At 43.9% G+C, this 16,644-nt stretch overlaps 2 long non-coding RNA genes across 2 annotated transcripts in view; both read right to left on the bottom strand.

Moving 5' to 3' along the window:
- The window catches only part of LOC144981599 (uncharacterized), a 383,701-nt gene that overhangs the window by 352,378 nt on the left and 14,679 nt on the right, over positions 1-16,644 (bottom strand). The gene's annotated exons all lie outside the window — the stretch shown is intronic.
- On the bottom strand, positions 885-3,166 carry LOC144981603 (uncharacterized). The gene is made up of 2 exons (XR_013647210.1): positions 1,704-3,166; positions 885-1,256 (listed from the first exon to the last, which is right to left on the bottom strand). It is a non-coding gene; the product is annotated as an uncharacterized LOC144981603 (long non-coding RNA).

The raw sequence follows: 16,644 nt of genomic DNA, 5'->3' as shown, positions 1-16,644 counted from the left end.
GTGTATGTGTGTTTGAGAGAGTGTGTGTGTGCATGTGTGTGTGTTTATGTTGGGATGTATATATTGAGGGGGGAGGGGTGTATGTACTAAGGGGGGTGCAGTTAAAATTGGCGGGTAGGGCACTAAGGGGACATCTCCTGATTACTCACAGTGACGTCCCCTCACCCTCCCCACCAAGGGGCCGTAAATGTCTAAGGTGCGGTTAAAATTGGCGGGTAGGGTGCTAGGAGGACATCTGCTGCTTGCTGGCAGTGATGTCCAAGCACCCCCCCTACCAAGGGCCCTACATGTTTAAGGTGCAAATAAAACCGAAAGAGGGGGGGCCCACTCCATACGGCAACCATAGGAGGGGGGCCACTGCCTAGTAAACCCCCCCCCCAAGGCTCATCGCAGGCTAAGCCCCCCACCCCCTCACCCTGTTATGAGGTTATATGAGGAAGGGGGTAAGTTGGGGACAGCTGATAGACTGTCCCCCGGTGGTCAAACAGCCATCCCCCGCCCCCCCCCAACAAGGGGGCCAGGCCCACCCAGCCCAGGGGCCCCACCCCCGGAGGCGCCGACACCCCAGGCCCAGCACCACCCCCCCCACACAGAGAGAGAGGAGCCAGAAAGCGTTGGCCCCCCCCAGAGCAAGCCCAGGCCCCCACCCCCAAACGCCGGCCCTAGAAGAGCTCTGGTCAGGCCTCGACGGGACCGAGGCAGCCAACCGGCCGGGGAAACCGCCGATGGCCTCAGCGGAGACCCCGACCCGTCAACCCCCCCTGCCCCGTACCAATAGTGCTGATCATGTCCCATTTTGCTGCAACACTCTGTAATTCTAGAATTTACTGATCCAGATCAGCACCAAGTGTGTCAGGAAAGATGAAAACCTTCAGAAAATAGACTGACTGGGCCTAAGAACTTTATTTTGATAGTGAACAGGAAGTTGTGGGTTCAGATACCAACAAATTCTCCTTTTTTCATTACGTTTAACAAACACTATGATCACTCCAGACACCCAGGTTTTGTTTGATATAAGAAACGTTCAGTCCCCGTAGATGCACAAAGGCCATTGGGAGATTAATAAAAACATTAGGATTATTTTTCCAAGAAAAAGTTCCAATTCCTGAAGAATCAAATGTCCAATATGACTCAGCAGAAATCCTCTGTTTCAGTCTCTGTGGTGGGTTTGATGATCCGTTGGGTTGTCGTCTCGGTGGGTTTGATTGCGATGATCCTCGTCACCTGCTTCTACGCCACGGTACTGAACACACAACCTGCACGGCAAATACAGGACCTGAAGTATTTTATAGTGATGGTGAATTGTTGTCTTTTAGAAAAGCAGACGGAGAACAGGAGAGGAACCGAGACGTTCCTGATGGTTCTGGTTCTGGAGGCTGTACAGAGGAGAGGACTGCAGTGTGAAGGAAAGAATGAACAGTCCAGGCTGCAGCTGTAGAACTCTGCATTACATTACCAATAGATTCAATAAACATCAATATTAACATTTGACCCCAAACAATATTAAAGATTAAACTAATGAGTAAAGTAGCTCATTTATAGAAAATGTCATTGTCATTATTGCTCATGTAATCCTAATTTTCTACAAAGAGAATGAGGTGAGCGTTGGATGCAGATGTTGTACAAAAGCTGTGAAGTAAAAAGCGCTTTCATCCACCAGATTCATGCTTTAAAAGTTGGAGCAAATTATTTTGGAGTGATACCTGCTTTATTGTTGATGAACTCACTCCAGGCTTAATGGGTCACGTTCATAAATCCTAGAAAGAAAAAGGAGAAAAAGAAAGTCAAACACAAAGGTGTAGGAGGAATACATTTGATGTTTTAAACGGACTACAAGGTTTTTACGTTATAATTAAGCTAAAATGCAAATTACAGGTCAACTGGTTGGAAACTAGCATCACGTCTGAATTCCTTCTCTAATCACTGCTTGGTGCACCATATCAGATGTTTGCATTGACTGTATATGAGAAATGGACTGAGTGGCCCCTCCCCCTCTAGTGTTGATGCCTCAATAAATCATGTGGTGCCCGCTTTGAAACAGTCCGTTTAAAACCTTTGATTGACAGAGGTTTCAGAGGTAGAGGTGAAGACTTCCAACAAGCTTGGTGAGAGTGGTTCCCATAGAAACGTTGACTTGGATCAATAACTGTTTACTGACGGCGGCGTCTGAATTGGGGAAAATGGCGGCTTCATTTTGCTGGAGGCTGTAGTAAGCTGCTTTCTGTGGGTGACATCACACTGACTCAGTCCAGTTCGTTTTTACAGTCAATGGGCGTTCATCATTGTTTGGGGGTGTCTGAATCCTTGATTCCAAATACAGTGACCTAAAAGAATCAGTGTGGACAGATGCTCACTGGATTGGGTGACCCTTGTGCTATCCTAGGCACTTTAACATTGGGAGTTGGGTCATCTAGACCCACTAAACAGTGCGCTGAACCTTTTTTCTTCAATGAGTTGTGATCTTAACTGGTGTCTATGGATTACATGAAATCTTTCCACCTTTGTCATGGTAGGGAGAACACGTCAATGGAAGGGTGGGGTCATCTAAGATAACACAAGGGTTAAAGATGTGAGGTCAGACAGACGTCCTTAGAGCTGTTGGTTGTCTGTTTCCAGATCTCCTGGTGGGAAATCGTTCTGAGCTCTTGGTGTCTGTTTTTTGATACAGTCTTTAGTTTTCAGAAATAACCTTGACAAGGCCTAACGTCTAAACTTTGGCAAACTTTGGCACCACATCAAACAATCAGGAGCTCAGTTTTGGCCCATGACGTGTTGATGATGTCATCAGTGCGCTGACACCTTAAATGTCAGTTCAGGCTCAAAGCTGAGCAGCATTAAAACAAAGATTATTGATCTGAGATTCAAAGCAAACACCTGATCACAGACGTTGACAGTCCTTCCTGTCTGTTGGGGTTTTAAACGTTGACTCCTTGACTTCCTGCTGGAGGCGATTCGATCAGTTCATCAGATAATTCCAAGCTTGTTACTCAGAAAATTCAGTCTGCTTCTCAGGCTCCAATGTCAAACATTCAATCCTGAAACAGTCATGAATTTATTTACAGTCTTAATCTGAAAACAGTATTTATGACAATCCTACCGGGAAGAAAAGTGTTTGTATTTTCACCTTATGTTGACACATTTCTTTACTTTTTGTTTTTATTTTCATAAAATCTAACAAGAAAATAAATGTGTGTATCCCTTCTGAACAGATTAATTTAATCTGGTTCATCAGGTTATAAATCATTTTGCAGAGGAGGAAGCTGTATATTAAATGATACATCTAAAATTTTTATGTAAAAATAAAGTTTATTTACAGTTCCTGGGTGATCCTTTATGTTTTTCTTTTCATTTTCTTGCATTTCAGTTCAAGTGATAACACATTTCTGTATTTCTGTATATTTCTAAAGTCAATAAAGTTTTGGATGGACTCTCTCAGAATTGTGTGGAATCTGTGCCTTTCTGAAAGACATTTACTTGCTCATGAGTTCCTCGTCAGCAGAGATCTTCATGGATCCAGGAGACGCCGTCTGAGCCTCTGGGGGGGCTTCAGCCTCCCCCTGAAACTGCAGATGTTCCTCTGGTTCCAACACAAAGGAACCTCCAAACAGCTTTTTCCAGCTGCTTGGATGTGAACAGAAAGCAACATGAAAACACGCTAGTTTACCTGCAAAAGGGTTAGCTCTGGCTGCTGACGGTGCAAAAACCACACCAAACCAAATGGACCACATGAGAAACCACCTCAATAGCCAGCTGGAAGAGGTTTTTACCATTTATGGTCAAGTTCTTCAGTCTTTGTGCTTGTGCAGTTTCCAGAGTCAAACAGACCATCAGATTCAGCATCAAATGCAGAGCTTCACATGTGCCACCGGAGCTCCTCAAGGCTCCGTTCTTGGCACACGAGAGAATAAATCCACCATGGACGTAGAAACACGCATTGCTTCAAGATTTTCTAGTGTCACCCAGAGCCAGAAGGGTTCCATCAAGATACTGGAGAATATATTATTTGTTGGAGAAAATGAAGAGAGATGAAATGAGAACAAACTCATGACTAAAGTGCCGCAGGAGTTCACTGTTTGACAGTTTCTCTTTTATTACTGATGCTCTGAGACAAGACTCTGACATTGAGCTGTTTATGTGGTTTTTCTTCTCAGTAGAAGGCCCAACTTCTCTTTCAGTGCTAAGAGTAAAAAAAGGGTTTGATTATGGATGTCTGTGCGCCCTGTCATTGAAATAATGCTGTCATAATACTGTGACCCTTTGGCATATGACTATAGTGGGGAAAGAGGAGAGCGGCGCCACCAAATGTCCAGCAGAACATCCTGAAAGCTTCCAGAAAACTCATCAGTACATTCCAGGAGCAGATTCCAACTGTGAGGTTTCAGGAACTGGATCTCTGGTAAATCCTCCAGAACTGAGAGCCCCTCTAGAACCGGGCCATTCTTCTGTAAAAGCCCGGTGAAGCAGCGCAGAACACCAGCAGGCTTGGAGGCCCGACCTGCGTCCCACATGTCCGTCCCAGCGGCATGGAGGCTTCTGCGTAACCACTGCTATTGTAGATGTCCCCCTTCAGGTGTCACTCTGGAGGTTCCAGCAGGCGCACCACGGCGAGTAGACGGGTCCAGAACCTGATCATCAATTCAATTCAATTCAATTCAATTTTATTTGTATAGCCCAAAATCACAACAACAGTCATCTCGATGGGCTTCGAAGTAAAACATGAACTCAAAAGGATCACGAATACAAAGAGTTCAATAGGAAAATACTAAAATGAACTGACAAACTGACTAAGCTATACTGGCATCCCTGCCCTTAGACCCCCCTTCGCGGTAAGGAAAAACTCCTAAAAAACCGGATTCCAGAAAAACGAAGCAACCTCAGGGGTGTCCACATGAAGGAGGGATCCTCCCCCAGGACGGATAGGCGATTTACCAGAACTCTTAGAGAAGAATTAACTTATCTAAATCTACAACTACATATATAAAGTCCAGCAGACGAGCTTCATCCAGCCGTGGTTGGGGGGACAGTCAAAGGCGCGAGTCGAGCCGGAGACAGGAACCACAGCCAGGTGTAGGAGCAGGAGCAGAGGCGAGGTACTCGGTCAGGAACAGGAGCACGGATGAACCAACTGGAGTCTGGAAGCACTCCCACTCCCCAGGAGGGGAGAGGAAAAGAGGGACAATACATGAATCGCACTGTACCAGACAGAGGCATGGAGAACTAAATGATAAATTATGATCAAGAATAGAGGAGAGGAAGCGTAGAAGTAGAAAAGAAAAGAAGGCAGAACCCCAGTGTACCATAGTTACCCCAGTTTCAACTTCTAGCAGCCTTTTAAAACAAATAGTTATTGTTATTAAGTTTAATTTAAACATATTAACATTAAGTTAAATAATCTCTGAATACTAACTAGTCTGACAATAATCCTGCCCACATAGGAATGTTTTCAGTTCAACTTTGAATGTAGAAACTGACTCGGCCTCTCTTCCATGAGCTGGGAGTTTATTCCATAAGACAGGGGCTTGGTGGCTAAACGCTCTACCTCCAACCGTACTTTTACTAATTCTAGGAACCACAAGCAGTCCTGCATTTTGCGAGCGAAGTGTTCTCATTGGATGGTAAGGGACTATGAGGTCCTTAATATAGGACGGGGCCATTCCATGTAAGGCCTTATAGGTTAACAGGAGGATCTTGAACTTGATTCTAGAATCAACTGGGAGCCAATGGAGCGAAACTACTACAGGAGTTATGTGATCTCTTCTGCTAGTTCCTGCTAACAATCTAGCTGCTGCGTTCTGAACAAGCTGGAGACTTCTTAAGGAACTATTAGGACACACTGCTAACAAGGAGTTACAGTAATCCAGCCTCGACGTAACAAATGCATGGATGAGTTTTTCAGCATCACTCTTAGAAAGAGTATTTCTGATCTTAGCAATATTCCGCAGGTGAAAAAAGGCAGTTCTGCACGCCTGAGATATGTGAGCCTTAAATGATAAATCCTGGTCAAATAAAACCCCAAGGTTTCTAACTGTGGAATTGGGGGCTATACTTATGCCATCCAGGGAGACTATCTGAGCAGACAGAGTATCTCTGAGGTTTTTAGGACCAAGTATAATGACCTCAGTTTTTTCTGGGTTCAAGAGGAGGTAATTAATTGTCATCCAGGTCTTGATGTCACTGATGCAGGCGTTCAGTTTCTCTATCTGGTCATTCTGGTCAGGCTTCATGGATAAATACAACTGCGTATCGTCGGCATAACAATGAAAATTAATGCTGTGTTTCCTGATTATGTTTCCTAGGGGTAGCATATAAAGCGTAAACAGGATCGGTCCTAAAACGGAGCCCTGTGGGACTCCATAGTTAACTCGAGTGCACTGAGAGGAATGTCCATTTACATTAACGAACTGATATCTATCGGACAGATAGGATTTAATCCACTGGAGAGCAGATCCTCTGATCCCTATGTCCTGCTCTAATCTATGGAGTAAAATGCCGTGGCCGATAGTGTCAAAGGCTGCACTGAGGTCTAACAGGACCAGAATAGAAAGTACTCCCTTTTCTGAGGCCAATAACAAGTCATTAGAGATTCTAACTAGTGCAGTTTCCGTGCTGTGGTGGGTTCTTTTTTTTTTATTTTTATTTTTATTTTTTTAACTTGTCCTGTCCAACAGCTGGGCAGCCAGATGAGAGCTGAGGGCCTTCTTGTGTTGGACATATTTTACTTTAACAAGAGGGGTTATTAATCTTCAGACAAACCAAAGGCATGACTGAACAAACCCCTTTTGTAATTGAGGCCAAACTTTATTAATTTCAATCATGTTTGAAAATCTTTAGTGTTGGACCGGACGGAAAAGGAAAGAAGGGAAGAAGAGAGAGGGATGTTAGAGAGGGGGGGGGGGGGGGGGGGTTAAGAGGGTGATAATAGGAGGGGGGGGGTAAGACCATGAAGCAGCATAAAGCAACAGGTTTACTGGTTGTTTATCATTACGGTAAGGTTCAAATGTAGTACAAAAAGGGCGGGATCTGTCCACACACTCAAATGTTATCAAACACCTGCTGGCTGAAAGAAAAAAAAAAAGTCCACATCCCAGACCCCGCAGCCGAAGCGGATGACCCCCAGAGCGACCGGGGGTCCCAAGAGGGCTGTCCCGTCCCGTCCCAGAGCCAGGGAAGGGCTGATCCCAGACCCAGGTGTAGACGGGCAGCCCACCCAAGCAGGGCCCCACCCAGGCACCGGACCCGGCCCCCGACCAACGGAGCCCCCACCGCCCCCGCAAGGCACCGGAGGCCCCGAACCACGGCAGAAGGGCAAGGAGCGCCGACGACCAGGCCCCCCACCCCCAAAGTCACGGAGTTAGCCATGGGAGACCAGAGAGACTGAATTCTTTCAAAGTTACTTGAACTTTGGGCTGACATTTTTTTCCAAGATGATATGATCAAGCAGCAGATTTCTGTTTTGACTTATATTTATATTTTTCTTGTTTTTACAATTTATTAAAATAGTTTTTTTAGCAATACAAAGAGTTACGAAAATGATAGATACTAATCCTTCTTCTATATCGATGGCACTCATGTCACCAAGCACACAAAGTGACGGTGAAGCTGTGATTGAAACCTTAAGCCAGACTGATAGATCGGCACATACCTGCTGCCAGAGAGCCTGGACAGGAGTGCAGAACCACAGTGCGTGCATGTAGCTGTCGGGTAGATTACTGTCACAGTGCTGACAAATGTCTGAGTTACTGAGACCCATCTTGAACATCCTCTGTCCAGTGTAGTAAATTCTGTGAAGAGTTTTGAAATGGATTAGCTGCAGATTTGGACTTTTTGTCAGTTTAAAGGTGTTTAGACAAAGTTCTGACCAAAAACTTTCATCTGTGCTGATGCACAAATCTGCATCCCATTTTGTTGTTGGAGGGGAAATATTGTTATCTAAATTACATAAAAGTTTGTATATTTTGGAGAGAGTTTTATTCATTGAGAAATTAACCAGAGTGGTAACTACATCTGGTAGCTTTAAATCGTCTCTGTATTTAAGCTTTTTGGTAATAATTGATTTAAGTTGCTGATATTCCAAGAAGTTATTTATTCCATGTTTGTCTTGAAGTTCCTGGGGAGTTATGAATCTTCTATCAATAATTATGTGCTCTAGTTGTTTTATGCCCCCTGCTTGCCAAGCTTGGAAGTGTATCATTTTTTTGTTTATAAGGATGTCTGGGTTGTTACAGATGGGTGTCATTTTGCACGGTTGACTTGATGATTTTGATATTTTGAGAAATTCCCACCAGGCTGTTAAAGTCGTGTTTATATTAATACTTTGAAAACAGTCCTGTTTTCTAACTGTTTGGCTAATAAATGGTAGCTGTGACAGGTTGATCTTTCCACATAACGCCTGTTCCAAGTCTAACCATGAGTTGGTTTCTGGATTATTTTTTAACCATTTTAAGATGTATTGCAATCTATTTGCAAGAAAGTACTTGTATAATTAGGTAGTTCTAATCCTCCACAGCTTTTTGCAGATTTTAAAGTTTTTAGACTTATTCTTGCAGGTTTATTGTTCCATAAAAAGCTTGATATGGATGAGTCTAATGTTTTGAACCATTTTAATGGCGGTTGTGTGGGAATCATTGAGAAGAGATAATTAACTTTAGGTAAGATTTTCATTTTAACCCTGGCTACCTTGCCCATAAGGGACAGAGGCAGGTTGGTCCAGCGTGTTAGATCGTCCTGTATGTTTTTCAGTAATGGGGTGTGGTTTAGCTGCACCAGTTCTGATAGTTTGGGGGAAAAGTATATACCCAGATATTTGATATTTCCTGTTTTAACTGGAATTGTGAGTCTTTGTTCCATATTCCTGTTGAGTGGTAATAAAACAGACTTATACCAATTAATGGAATAGTCTGATATGGAGGAGAATTCATTTATGATCATTGCTGTTTCATTTACAGAATGTAAATTCCTTAAAAACAGTAATATGTCATCTGCATAGAGACTAATTTTATGATGGCTGTGTTTGGTTTTTATTCCTATAATGCTCTCATTCTGTCTTATTGCTGCAGCTAGAGGCTCAATAAATATAGCAAAAAGAGAAGGAGAGAGTGGGCAACCCTGTCTGGTTCCTCTTCCAAGAAAAAACCTGTTTGAAGTCTGTTTGTTAGTTCTAACTGATGCATTGGGGTTGTGATATAATATTTTGATCCAATTGATGAATGCTTCTCCAAACCCAAACTTATGGAGGGCAGCAATAAGGAACTTCCAGTTTACTCTGTCAAAGGCTTTTTCAGCATCCAGTGATAGTATAGTCATTTCCTGGTTTTTGATGGTGGCAAAGTCTATTATATTAACTAGTCTACGGACATTATCATCCGAGTGTCTGCCTTTGATGAATCCAGTTTGGTCGAAGTGAATCATGTGAGGAGTGATTTTTTCTATTCTCTGTGCTAGTGCTTTGCAGATAATTTTTACATCTGCATTGATTAGAGAAATAGGGCGATAGCTTGAAGGGCTAGTGGGATCTTTGTCTGGTTTTAGAAGAAGAATTATGTTGGCTGAGTTCATGTTAGGTGGCATTGATTGGCTCTCATTGATAGATGTGACCGTTTTATAAAATGTTGGTGCCAGTTGTTCCCAGAATTCTTTATAAAACTCAGCAGGAAAGCCGTCAGGCCCTGGTGCTTTACCATTGGGCATAAGTAACAGAGCTTCATGAAGTTCAGACGGCGAGAGCGGATAATCTAAGTTTGTGATTTGATCCTCATTTAGCCTGGGTAGGTTTACATTATTAAGAAATGAGTCAATACTTTGCTCTGACGGATTGATCTGCGGTGTGTACAGGTTTTTATAAAAGTTTTCAAATGCGTTATTAATTTTGATCGGGTCATGAGTGACATCTCCTGTTTGGTCCGTAATAGAGGTGATTGATGATTTTTCTCTATTAATTTTAAGCTGATTAGCCAGAAATTTGCTAGATTTATTAGTTTTCAAATCTTTCAAGTCGTAGCCTTTATATTTGAAATTGTGTTTGTTTATTAATGATGTAATTTAACTGCAGCTTTAAAATTTTCTGATCTCCCAGAGTGTGATCCTGTGCAGAAGCAGCTTAAGCAGTCTCCAGGGTTTTGATTTTATTTTCTAGTTCTAATAAATCTGCTTTCTCTTTGCGTTTTTTGTGCGTTGAATAAGAAATGATTTTCCCTCTCATGACTGCCTTTGCTGTTTCCCAAAGAAAAGCACGGTGGGATGTCTGGAGTATTGTTGAAGTCTAAGAAGGTTGCCCACTCTTTTTTAAAGAATTCAATAAATTCCTGGTCCTTTAACAGAGACGTATTAAACCTCCAGGTTGTACCAGAGGGTGTGGATTTTTCCCTAGAAATGTTTACAGAGACTGGTGCATGATCACTGATAATAATTGGATGGATATTGGAGCTTTGAATATTTTTTAAAAGAGAGTTACTGATTAATAAATAGTCTAAACGCGAGTGTGAATGGTGGACTGGAGAAAAAAAGGTGAACCCCTTAGTGTTTGGGTGACATGAGCGCCACGCGTCGCAGAGACCCAAATCATTCATGTACTGCTTTAGAATACTTGCAGATCGCCATGTACGCTGGTTTGCTGCTGTGCTGAGTCTGTCAAGTTCAGGGTCCAAAACCAGGTTGACGTCTCCTCCTATAATGATTGTGGAGTCAGAGTGAACTGAGAGTGAGGTGAAGAATCTGTGAAAGAAGGAAGAGTCGTCAACATTAGGGCCATAAACACTCGCTATACAAAAGTCCTTATTCTGAATGGATATATTAATGATTACAAATCTGCCTTCTGGGTCAGTAACTGTATCCTTATGAGTAAAATTAAGATTTTTATTAATTAAAACAGCAACTCCTCGTTGTTTGGAGTTGTAACTGGCAGAGTATATAACTGGAAATTGTAAGCAGCACATAAGGTGATTCAAAGAATTTGATAAATGGGTCTCCTGCAGTAGAGCTATATCTGCTTTTAGACCATCCAGGTGATTTAACACTTTCAGTCTCTTTGGCTCAGAGCCAAGTCCACGCACATTTCAGCTAACGATGTTAAGACTGTTCATAACTGCTCTGACTGAAAAGGTGTAAAGCTAAGTAGTGCTTGTGTACCAGTCCGTGTGCGCGTGCCCGCATTGAGAAGCGCTGTGCGCGTGAACGTTTTCTGGCTATGTGATCTGCGTGTCGCGTGCGTCCTATGAGAGCCTGTGTGAGGTGATTGCAGTATGTCGGCGTGTGTGTGCGGGATCGCATGTGCACGCCCCTGTGTGCGCTTGTGTGTGCGCGCGCCCGTTCCGTACATAATTAAATACTTACCGAGGATGAGTTGCTTCCAGGTGATTTACATATGATGAGGGGGGAGAGGTGGGGGAGAGTAAAGGAAAGATAAAAAGAGATAGAAGGGAAAACGAAAACAGCAACAAAACAACAATAGAAACATCAGTGGGACTGAGGTGAAGAAGAAAAAAAAGACTGTTTTCCTGAGATCGAGGTGTGGATTATTGATGATCCAGTTTTCCGTTCATTGAAGTAAGTTTAGCGGGTTTCTTCTGGGCAGCGCAGATGTTCTCAGCGCGGATCTGAAAGCCTTCAGCACAGCCAGGGGGTGATCTCCGGGTCCCGGAACAGCCGGCCGTCCACGTAAAGTTTGTCAACGGCCACAATCGCTCTCGAACCAGCAGCAAGATGCTTCCTCCTCAGCGGGAACAGGATCTTCCTTCTGCGGAGGATTTCTGCCGGGAACTGGTCATTAACGCTGTAATGCGTGCCTCTCAGTTCCCGTCCGCGGCCCTTCACCAACTCCTTCTGTTTGAAATGTTCGAATTTAGCCACAATAGGACGCGGGCGCTGGTGGTCGGACCTTCTTCCTCCGAGGCGGTGAACCCTGTGGAAAGAGATCTTCTGCACCTCCTCCTTGGGGAGCTTCAGGTGGACCTGTAAAAAGGATCTAACGGTGGCCTCGGGGTCTTCTCCTGCCTCCTCTGGAACCCCCGCGACCACTAGATTGTCCCTCATGCTCCTCGACTGAAGATCCAGGAGGGTTTCCTTGATGGATCGGTTCTCCTCGGAGAGACGAGTGGTGTCACTGTTCAGGATCTTGACGGTCTCTCTGAGGGCCTGGTTCTCCGCTGCGAGCTCCCGCACCTGCTGCTGGCTGAATTCCAGAGACTCCCGCAGACCTTGAAATTCTCTATGGAGGATCTCCAGCAAATTGAGGCGGCAATCAAAGCTGGAGAGCTTTTTGTGAATCGAATCCAGGATATCGCTCATTCCGCTGCCTGGAGAGGACACAGCCCCGGGAGAGTCCTCAGGCCGTTCACGCTTGGCGGAGGGGGTGGTGGTGGCGGTTCTGGGCTTCACCATGTTGCAGGTATTAAAACACTCGTCAATGAATTTCTCCAGGTCCTCCAGGCTGACAGAAGCTTAATACTCTTAACAGGTTATGTTAGTTTGCAGGAAATATTTTAATATGGCGGAAAAATGAAACAAGATCGAAAATGTTTGTTCAAATGCTTACGCGCCGCCAAGTCGACTCACCACACTCGTCTCGCTGGGTCTCGCGATACTACAGCATCACGTTCCCCCTCATCCCATCATTAACTATTTTTAACAAGCAGAATTCCCAGAATTCTTTATAAAACTCAGCAGGAAAGCCGTCAGGCCCTGGGGCCTCATTTAAAAAACTTTGCGTAGGATTTGCGTCAGAAGTGGCGCACGGATGAAACATACGACGTGCGTACGCACCGAAATATTCGGATTTATAAAACCGTGCGCACGCACATCCTACGCATCTTTCCCTTAATAAATCACAACCAATTCTAAATGCTGCGCAGCTTTTGCGGCCTCATGACACGCCCATAGTTGCCCATAAATAGTCTGTGAAACGCCCACAAATTAATATTCATTGATAGCGAAACCATGGCAAACACAGAGAGGAAATGAAAAAAACGTAACTTCACTCAATGTGAAGTAGAATCATCGTTGGCGAGGTGGAAAAGAGGAGAAAAGTGTTGTTTGGAGGGACAGTGTGGGCATTACTAATGCCAAAAAGGCACGTGAGCGGCAGACGCCGTTAATGCTGTAGCCTCACGACCTCGGACCGTGGTTAAATAAAAAAGAAATGGTCGGACATCAAAGTCGAGGCAAAAAAACGTCTGGCGCTGCATCGCCAGAGTGTCTCTGCCACGGGGGGGGGGGGGGGGGGGGGGGGGGGGGGTTGATGAGAGACAAGCGGCAAGAATTGGGGAATCCCTTAGTGGTGACTGAGGCGCAGGGGGACGCCGACGCGCCAGATGCACCGGGTGACACCCCCCCCAAAAGCCCGCAGAGGTCCAACAGGACGGCTCGAGGGAGTCGGAACCGGCTCATAAGCCACTCGTCCTCGTTTGCCAGCAAGTCTTCTTGCTGTCTAAAGATGCGTTCACTCTGAATTCTTCCATTTGCCACATCTTCTAAGAGCGCAAGATCAGCCATTGTGCGTCATTACGCATTGTGATGGGGCATTTTATTTCCATCCATTTAATTACATCTGACAAGCTACAGATGTTGGTAATAATCCACGTGGAAATGGGAAATTGTTCAGCGCAAATGTAATTTCTTGTTGCTTTCTGAATGGTTGAGACATACGCCATACATTGTTTTATCAAAATTAAAACAAACTAAAGGCATATGCATGAATACCATAATTCCATAGCTTATGAAGAAATGTTTTAATATGAAAACAACTTTCCCCAGTGGACAATTAGTGCGTCTGTCCATCCGTCCGCACGCCCGCACCTATATCTGCTCCGCCAGACGGACACATTGACGGGAATATCAGTTTTGTACATTATTTCGTTCTTTTAACTATATTATTTATGAGGATGAATTGCACAACATGCCAATATTGCAGAACATATTTCACTTTTCTTTTTGCAAATAAGTGTTCATTTGAATTTCTGTTGTGATTTACGTTTGTTTTTTTTGTTAGTTTCACTGCTGATCGATCAAACGGGTGTTGGTGTAGCTGTTAATTGTCAGACTTGCTTTGTGAAGTCTTCATGTTATTTATGAGAGGCAGTATTGTCATTTTCACTTTCACGTGTTTCTTCCATCTGCCGACAGCGTCGCCGTTTCTCATTTCACCCGTTTTTGTGCGTACGCCTGGGTCAGAGCTTGCGTGAAGGACCGCACATTTTCCCGTCAAGTTTGCTTTTTATAAATCTCAACTATTGCGTAGAGAGTAGCGTACGCCTTCTTTTGTGCGTACGCAACGTTTATAAATGAGGCCCCTGATGTTTTACCATTGGGCATAAGTAACAGAGCTTCATGAAGTTCAGACAACGAGAGCGGAGAATCTAAGTTTGTGATTTGATCCTCATTTAGCCTGGGTAGGTTTACATTGAATAAGAAATGATTTTCTCTCTCATGACTGCCTTTGCTGTTTCCCAAAGAACGCACGGTGGGATGTCTGGAGTATTGTTGAAGTCTAAGAAGGTTGCCCACTCTTTTTTAAAGAATTCAAGAAATTCCTGGTCCTTTAACAGAGACGTATTAAACCTCCAGGTTGTACCAGAGGGTGTGGATTTTTCCCTAAAAATGTTTACAGAGACTGGTGCATGATCACTGATAATAATTGGATGGATATTGGAGCTTTGAATATTTTTTAAAAGAGAGTTACTGATTAATAAATAGTCTAAACGGGAGTGTGAATGGTGAACTGGAGAAAAAAAGGTGAACCCCTTAGTGTTTGGGTGACATGAGCGCCACGCGTCGCAGAGACCCAGATCATTCATGTACTGCTTTAGAATACTTGCAGACCGCCATGTACGCTGGTTTGCTGCTGTGCTGAGTCTGTCAAGTTCAGGGGCCAAAACAAGGTTGAAGTCTCCTCCTATAATGATTGTGGAGTCAGAGTGAACTGAGAGTGAGGTGAAGAATCTGTGAAAGAAGGAAGAGTCGTCAACATTCGGGCCATAGATACTGGCTATGCAATACTCGTTATTCTGAATGGATATATTAATAATTACAAATCTACCTTCTGGGTCAGTAACTGTATCCTTATGAGTAAATGTAACGTTTTTATTAATTAAAACAGCAACTCCTCTTTGCTTGGAGTTATAACTAGAAGAGTACATGACTGGAAATCATGAGCAGCACAGGAGTTGGTGAGATGATTTACATAAATGGGTCTCCTGCAGTAAAGCTATATCTGCTTTCAGATCATTCAGGTGAGATAACACTTTCAATCTCTGGCCCAGAGCATTAGCATTCCAGCTAACGATGTTAAGACTGTTCATAACTGCTCTAACTGGGAGAGTGCAAGGCTAAATAGTGCGTGTGCCAGTCCATGTGCGCGTGCCCGCTGTGCGTGTCTGCTGCACCGAGAACGTTTCCTGGCTGTGAGCTGCATGTTGCGTGTGTCCTGTGTGAGCCTAAAGGAGATTTTTGCAGTTTATCAACGTGTGTGTGCGGGATCGCGTGTGCATGCCCTTGTGCGCGCTAGTATGCGCGCGTGCCCGTTCCGTGCATAAAAAAAAGCTCACCTTGGTTGCGTTGCCTTTACCTGATTCACATACGAGGAAAGGGGAGGGGGGGGGCAAGAGAAAAGAGAGAGGAAAAGAGAAAAGAGAAAAAACAAAAACAACGAAACAACAACAGAAACATGAATGTGAGAGAAAGAAAAGACAGTTTTCCTGAGAGGTGTGGATTATTGATGATCCGATTATTTCCTATTCATTTAAAAAAGTTTGCGGGTTTCTTCTGGGCGGCGCAGATGTCAGTGCGCCTCTGAAAGCCTTCAGCACAGCCAGGGTGTTACCTCTGGGTCCCGGAACAGCTTGCCGTTCACAAAAAGTTGTTTTTTTTTGGTTTTTTTTGTAACCCTTGTGCTATCCTAGGCACTTTGACATTGGGAGATGGGTCATCTAGACCCATTAGACAGTGCTCTGAACCTTTTTTCTTCAATGATTAGTGATCTTCACTGGTGTCCATGGATTACATGAAATTTTTCCACCTTTATCCACCTTTGTCATGGTAGGAATAACACGTTAATGTAAGGGTGGGGTCATCTAAGATAGCACAAGGGTTAATAACTTGTCCTGTCCAACAGCTAAGCAGGCAGATGAGAGCTGAGGGCCTCTTGTGTTGGACATATTTTACTTTAACAAGAGGGGTTATTAATCTTCAGACAAACCAAAGGTATGACTGAATAAACCCCTTTTGTAATTGAGGCCAAACTTTATTAATTTCAACCATGATTGAAAATCTTTGGTGTTGGACCGGACGGAAAAGGAAAGAAGGGAAGAAGAGGGAGGGATGTCAGGGGGGGGGGGGGGGTGATGGTGAGAGGGGGGGGTAAGACCATGAAGCAGCATAGAGCAGACAGGTTTACTGGTTGTTTATCATTACGGTACAGTTCAAATGTAGTACAAAAAGGGCGGGGCCTGTTCACACACACTCAAATATTATCAACTCCTGCTAGCTGCAAAAAATGTTCACATGTAAACATGTACACAAAACAGATAGTGTTCACGAACGCATACCTATGCCTTTAAACCAACTAGTGTGAAATCTTTCATTCATTCAATCATGCAAACTATAAGTGCAAAGGTGAGCTAACACCTGTGCTCAGGTGAGTGTTTATGTTCTTCT

Source organism: Oryzias latipes, chromosome 13 (genome assembly GCF_053564925.1).
Source record: "Oryzias latipes strain Hd-rR chromosome 13, Olatipes_Hd-rR_3.1".
Classification (NCBI taxonomy): domain Eukaryota; kingdom Metazoa; phylum Chordata; class Actinopteri; order Beloniformes; family Adrianichthyidae; genus Oryzias; species Oryzias latipes.
The sequence above is the reverse complement of the archived record's forward strand: the minus strand, read 5'-3'. Positions and strand labels throughout refer to the sequence as shown.